Raw genomic sequence first — 971 nt, forward strand, 5'->3', positions numbered from 1 at the left:
ATTATTTTGCACGCATACCAAATACACTTCCGGGATGCAGATAAGCCACCTTATACTCAAATACAGAACTTATTTAACAAATAATTCTAATAAAGGTTCCCTTTTATAAATGATGTAGCTATATCTGCTAGTGAAACCCACCATTTTGTTTCCCAGGATTAACGATCATATCCTTTTTCCATTGATAACAAAACCACGTGCGTCTCTTTCTCCCATTGATAAGAAATTTCCCCGTTGCTAAGATAAAAACACAATTTTTTATTTTAGTTACATAGAGTCCTTTATACCTCATGGCTATCTTATCTATCCTTCTGAAATGAGACATTCCTGTGATAATGAAATCTGCTCTCCTCTCGCGATAATATATTCCCATTTTAGTGATGATAATGCCATGCACTTCCCCTGGTGACGTGCTAAGTGATAGTACAGTTTGCTTTCAGATGGGTAACACGTTTCATCATTTCTAGCATGGAATGAAGTTATCAAAAGAGAATATTTGTATAATAGCAGATTATCGAGGAATGGTTTGATTTTTTTTTCGGACTCTAAGGAAACTTCAGATGAACCTTGCTTCGGAGACCATGGGTAGCGTGGCTGATGCACGATAATGTCTAAATATAAACGATATATCTCCCTTTGCAATTTCAACACTTCTTTGCATTGATCTTTCTTGCATGCTGTTTCTTTAATACCAGATGAAGTACTACATATTATACCATTATCATAATCATGTTATTAGCGATTATTACATTTTGCTTGTCCATGAGTTGGAAATATCAATTATTTTTGGCTTCATTTGAGATACCCAATACTCTTCCCTGGATAAGGGCTACTAATAATACAGTGAACATTTCTCGCTTCTATATATAAACTTCCATACATATAGAAACAATAGATAAGACGTCCATGCTATTGTCATAATGTCGCAGTTTCTTCCAGTAGAGCTTCCTCTGTATTCCGATATATTAGAG

The sequence above is a fragment of the Penaeus monodon genome, chromosome 32 (assembly GCF_015228065.2).
Source record: "Penaeus monodon isolate SGIC_2016 chromosome 32, NSTDA_Pmon_1, whole genome shotgun sequence".
Classification (NCBI taxonomy): domain Eukaryota; kingdom Metazoa; phylum Arthropoda; class Malacostraca; order Decapoda; family Penaeidae; genus Penaeus; species Penaeus monodon.